Source organism: Oryctolagus cuniculus, chromosome 4, assembly GCF_051225735.1.
Source record: "Oryctolagus cuniculus isolate XC-2025 breed Fujian yellow rabbit chromosome 4, ASM5122573v1, whole genome shotgun sequence".
NCBI lineage: Eukaryota > Metazoa > Chordata > Mammalia > Lagomorpha > Leporidae > Oryctolagus > Oryctolagus cuniculus.
The window spans coordinates 76,644,337-76,650,336 of record NC_142870.1 but is presented as its reverse complement, the minus strand read 5'-3'; positions in this window follow the sequence as shown (position 1 = coordinate 76,650,336).

The following is a 6,000-nucleotide window of genomic DNA, read 5'->3' as shown; positions in this document are numbered from 1 at the left end:
GAGAGACAGAGGTAGAGAGAGAGAGAGAGACTGAGAGAGAGAGAAAGAGAGAGAGTCTTCCATCTACTGGTTCACTCCCCATATGGCCGCAATGGCCAGAGCTGCACTAATCCAAAGCCAGAAGCCAGTAGCTTCTTCTGGGTCTCCCACGCAGGTGGAGAGGCCCAAGGACCTGGGCTGCCTTTTACTGCTTTCCCAGGCCATAGCAGAGAGCTGGATTGGAAGTGGAGCAGCCGGGATTCAAACCGGTGCCCATATGGGATGCCAACACTGTAGACGGCAGCTTTACCTGCTACACCACAGCGCTGGCCCCCCATGGTGTTTTAATTACTGTAGTTTTATAGTATATTTTAAGGTAAGATAATATAATGTGTCCTCCATTGTTCTCTTTGCTCAAGACTGTTTTGGCTATTTGAGCACTTTTGTGGTTCCACCCAAATTTAGCAATTTTTTTCTAGTTCTGTGAAAATATTATTGATATTTGATAGGGATTGTGTTGAATTTGTAAGTTGCATGGGGTAGTTTGGATGTTTTCATGACACCAATTCTAATATATGAACAGGGGATGTCTTCCAATTTCTTTGTGTTCTCTTCAATTTCTTTTATCAATATTCTATCGTTTTCATTGTAGAGATCTTTCACTTTGGTTAAATTTATTCTCAGGTTTTTTTTTTATTTTTTGATAGCTATTGGAAATGGGATTTTTTATTTCTTCTTCAGATAATTTGTTATTGATGTATAGTAATGCTACTGATTTTTTTAAAAGATGTATTTATTTGAAAGGCAGAGTTACAGAGAGAGGGAGAAGGAGAGACAGAGAGATAGACATCTTCCATGTGGCTACTCCCTAGATGGCCACAATGGCCAGGGCCGGACCAGGCTGAAGCCAGGAGCCAGGAGCCAGGTATTTCATCCAGGTCTCCCATGTGGATGCAGGGACCCAAGCACTTGGACCATCTTCTGCTGCCTTCCCAGGTACATTAACAGGGAGCTGGATCAGAAGTGGAGCAGCCAGGACTCAAACTAACCCCCTTATGTTGGCATTGCAAGTGGCAGCTTAACAATCTACAACATAATGCCACCCCACAATGCTACTGATATTTATAATCGACTTTGTATCTTCCAACTTAGAGTAACACTTTCAATAGTTGTTGGTTTGTTTTTTTTTTTTTTGGGGGGGGGGGCCCAGGTGTAGTCTTGGCATTTAATTAATTCTACTACAAGTAGTGACAATTTAACTTCCTCCTTTCCATTTTGGATGCTATTTCTTTCTTTCTCTCCTCTAATTGCTCTGGCTAGTAGACCTCCTGTACCACAATGGATAAAAGTGCTGAAAGTGGCCATTCTTATCTTGTTCCAGATCTTGGAAAGAAAGTCCTCAGTTTTTCTCCATTCAGTATGATTTTAGTTATTGGCTTGTTGTATGTGACCCTTATTGTGTTGAGATATGTTCATTCTATACCTAATTTGTTCAGTTTTTATCATGAAGGGGTGTTATGTTGTATCAAATGCCTTTTCTATATATATTGAAATAATAATAACTTTTTTTTTGACAGGCAGAGTGGACAGTGAGAGAGAGAGACAGAGAGAAAGGTCTTCCTTTTGCCCTTGGTTCACCCTCCAATGGCCGCTGCGGCCGGCGCGCTGCGGCCGGTGCATCGCGCTGATCCGATGGCAGGAGCCAGGTACTTATCCTGGTCTCCCATGGGGTGCAGGGCCCAAGTACTTGGGCTATCCTCTATTATACTCCCTGGCCACAGCAGAGAGCTGGCCTGGAAGAGGGGCAACCAGGACAGAATCCGGTGCCCCGACCGGGACTATAACCCGGTGTGCTGGCGCCGCAAGGCGGAGAATTAGCCTAGTGAGCCACAGCGCCAGCATAACATGTTTTTTTATCTTTCATGTGGTTGATGTGCTGTGTCACACTTCTTGATTTGCATATGTTAAGCCATTTTTGCATTCCTGGGATGAATTCCACTTTCTCATGATGAATAGTCTCTTTAATCTGCTGTTGGATTTGGTTGCTGGCATTTTGTGGAGGATTTTATATGTATTTCATCAAGAATATTGGCCTGTAACTTTCTTTTTTATTGCTGTGTTCTTGTCTGCTTTTAGTATGAAAGCAATGGTGACCTTGTAAAAATGAGTTTGGAAGTATTTCCTCTTCAACTTTTTGGAATAATTTAAGAATAATTAGTGTTAATTCTTCTTTAAATATTTGGTATAGTTCAGCAATGAATCCCTCTGGTCCTGGCCTTTTCTTTGATGGAAGGCTTTTTATTACCAATTCAATCTTGCTACTCATTCTGGGGCTGCCTAGATATTCTATTTCTTCATGATTCAATCTTGGTAAAGTATATATGTATAGGAATTTATCCATTGCTTTCAGATTATCAAAATTGTTGCTAGGTAACAATCTTTTGTATGTCTGTAATGTCAGTTGTAATCTCACCCTTTTTTCATCTCTGATTTTGTGTACTTGAATCTTTTTTTTTTAGTTTAACTAAGGGTTTGTGAATTTTGTTAATCTTTTCAAAGAACCAGCTTTTCATTCCATTGATGTGTGTGTATGTGTCTGTGTGTGTGTTTAGTCTTGTGCTCTGAATTTTATTATTTCTTCCAGTCTACCAATTGTTTGATTTGTTCTTGTTTTTCTAGTTCCTTGAGGTATAGCAATAAATTATTTATTTAAAATCTTTCTGCTTTTTAAAATGTAGGCATTAATTGCCACAATATCCTTTCTAAGTACTGGTTTCGCTATATTCCATAGGTTTTGGTATGTTGTGCTTCCATTTTCATTTGTTTCAAGAAATGTTTAAACTTCCTCCTTGATCCATTACTTGTTTAGGAGTAAGTTGTTTAATTTCCATGTATTTATGTAGCTTCCAAAGTTTCTCTTATTATGGAATTTTAAGTTTATTGCACTGTGGTCTGAAAAAGTACCAATATGATCTCTAAAATTTGTTGAAACGTATTTTGTGATCTATATGATCCATCCAGGAGAATGTTGCACGTGCTACTGAGAAGAATGTGTATTCTGCAGCTGTTGAACAGCATGTTCTGTAGATGTCTGTTAGTTAGGTCTAATTGATCTTGGGTGCGATTTAACTCCACTGTTTGTTTGTTAATTTTATTTCAGGATGATTTGCCCATTTCTGAAAGTGGACTGTTAAAGGCCCCTCCTCTTATTGTATTGGAAATTTTCTCTCCCTTTAATCGATTAATATTTGTTTTATGTATTTGGGTGCTCTGATATTGGTGTATATATACTTATAGGTGTTATTTCCTCTTGCTGAATTGAACCCTTTATCATTACATAATGATCTTCCTTGTCTCCTTTACTGCTTTTGACTTAAATTCTATTTTATTTAATAAAAGTGTGGCTACTGATGCTTTCTTTTGAATTTCTTATTCTTATTTCTTATTGCATCCTTTTACTTTCAGTCTTTGTGTGTCTTAGAGGTGAATGAGTTTCTTGTCAGCAGCTTATAGTTGAGTCTTACTATTTTATCTGTTTGGTCACTTGATATTGTTAAGTTAGAGAATTGAGTCCATTTATACTTAAAATGATAATTGATAGGTAAGATTTTACTACTGACATTTTGATAGTTGTTTTCTTTCTTTTCTTTTAAAGATTAGAGAAATCTTCATCTGATGGTTCACTCTTCAAATGACTATAACAGCCAGGGCTGGGCCAGGCCAAAGTGAGGGACTTCATCCAGGCCTCCCACATGGATGACAGGAAACTATGCACGTGGGCCATAATCTGCTGCCTTCCTGCTGCATTAGGAAGAAGCTGGAGCAGAGGCAGGGGTAGAATTCAATCCTAGGCATTCAGCCTCTGTTTATCTGAGAATGTCTTTATGTCTCTCTCATATCTAAAGGATAACTTTGCTGACTATTTTTTTAAAAAGATTTATTTATTTATTTGAAATACATAATTATATATAAGAGAGGGAGATGGGGGGGAGGGGAGAGGGAAAGAGAGAGAGAGAGAGAGAGAACTCTTCCATCCACTGGTTCATTCCCCAAATTGCCTCAATGGCCAGGGCTGGGCCAGGCCAAAGCAAAGATCCAGGAGCTTCATCTGGGTCTCCCACATGGGTGGCAGGATTCCAAGGGCTTGGGCCATCTTCTGCTGCTTCCCCGGATGCATTAGCAGGGAGATGGATCAGAAGAGCAGCTGGAACTCAAACTGGTACCCATATAGGATGTTGGCACTGCAGGCTGCAACTCAACCTGCTGTACCACAGCACCAGCCCCTTGGGCACTGATTTTATTGTTGACACTGGGTTTCAAGTCTAATATCTGTGCTTAATTTCCTCTCCTCCCAAGAAGGAGGCAAGGTGTCTCTCTCTACACTGCACTACCTGCAGCTGAGGGGAGAGGGGACAAGGACAACTCTCCTTCTGTGTTCTTCATCTCTTTTTATCGTTACACCAAACCATGCATGCCAGTCTCTCTTGTGAAGGTGACAGTGCATGAAGAGCTGTTCAAATTTGTGTCTCTGTAGAGAGCTGATCACCCAAGTATCTTACTCCATGAAACCTTGATAAAAAGAAATTTTGAAATTCATCCAGTCTTTTCTCTTTTTCTGAAATATTTATTTCATTTATTTGAAAGGCAAAGTTGCAGAAAGAGAGAGAGGGAGAGAGAGAAGGGGATGAGAAAGAGAGAGAGAGAGAGAGAGATACAGAGAGACAGAGAGACAAAGAGAGTTTTCCCAGGTCTCCCACGTGGGCTCAGGGGCCCAAGCATGTGGGTCATCCTCTACAGCTTTCCCAGGCACATTAGCAGAGAGCTGGATTGGAAGTGGAGCAGCCAATATTCAAACTGGTGCCCATATGGAATGCTGGCATTGCAGGAGGCAGCTTAAGCTGTTACACCACAATGCTGGCCCCCCAATATTTTCATAGTAAACATTTTCCTTGAACTTTCTGAAAACACCTCATATATATATTTTCAAATAATTTTTTGCACCAAAATGTTCTTATCTTTTAATTCCACTTTCCGTGAACATCTTGAAATAATTGTGCATTCTTTTTGCATCTTTGTCTGGCTTCCCCCTTCCTTTCCTTGCTTATTCTCCATGCAAAACTCTACACCACTCCAGACATTCAACACCCATCAGAGTCATTCTTCCAATAGTTACTACATTGCAAGTGTTTGTGCAACGCCCAGTAGGAAGAGAAAATGAGAGAAAACAGAATCTGAGGTCCAAGCTATTGGGGCAAAAATCCAATAATAAAAGGATTGGACAACAGACTATGCTAAATGGAGAGAGCAGAAATTTGATAGTGAAACCTTCAACCTTGACACTAAGTAGCAGCCGGACTAATATGGATACAGAAGTTGATGTATCCAGCAGGAGGAAAGAAAGATAAGATACTTCCCAGATAAGATACATCTGCTTATCACTATTGGCTAAGCCGATGTCTCCCGGCTGCCTCACTGAGGAAGGTTGGTGGTTAACACCTGAATTGCAGTGAAGTTACATCTTCAAATGATTTATAAATCATCATTTAAATGCATGTGTAGTGTTTGTAAGCTTATCTCAAAGAAAAGATCCATTCATTTACTTATTCTTGGTATTCTTATGAACTGTCAAGTAGTAGGTGTACAATCTCTTCAAGGTACTATTAAGTAGAGGAAATTGCATTGGGCCTCATAACTATCTATATTTAGATAAGCCCAAATCTTTATGCAGTCTCCATACACCTACACACCTAGCTACTCCATGCAAATACACACATATACACACCTGAGACTTAAGTCAGACCGCTGAACACAGAGCAGAATGTGTCTTTCACTCTCGCCTGACCACGTGGCTCAGAAAGGAGCACATGAGCCACGAGGTGACGTGGATGCAGCGCTGGGCCCACTGTGTGCTGGGATTGCTTTGCTTAACCCCTGGAGAGATGTAAGGTCAAATGTTCTTAGAGCAAAAGGCCAATAGTTGATCTGACAAAGCAGATGTCTCTTCTCAAATCAAGATTTGGA